Raw genomic sequence first — 346 nt, 5'->3', positions numbered from 1 at the left:
TATATATATATATATATATATATATATATATATATATATATATGTATAAATAATTTTGGATATATAATTTATAAAAATTTCTATTTCACTGTACATTTAATAAACTATGTTACGCATGTTATAAGAATAGAATTTTGTTAGATTTAAATGCTTTCAAGGAGAATTATATTGTTGAATCAGTGCTGATTCGTCGTGTTATCAAAAATTCTTGGTAGACCTTAATGTCGTTACAGTTCTGCAATTCTTCAACAGCTTGCAGTTTCCTCGTCACATCCATCGTACCGTCTTAAAATAGCGATCTCGAGATGTGTCACACTTCCTGATCACATACGTCATCATCTTTGGC

This window comes from Trachymyrmex septentrionalis, unplaced genomic scaffold (genome assembly GCF_001594115.1).
Source record: "Trachymyrmex septentrionalis isolate Tsep2-gDNA-1 unplaced genomic scaffold, Tsep1.0 scaffold148, whole genome shotgun sequence".
Lineage (NCBI taxonomy): Eukaryota > Metazoa > Arthropoda > Insecta > Hymenoptera > Formicidae > Trachymyrmex > Trachymyrmex septentrionalis.
Note: the sequence above shows the minus strand (reverse complement) of the source record.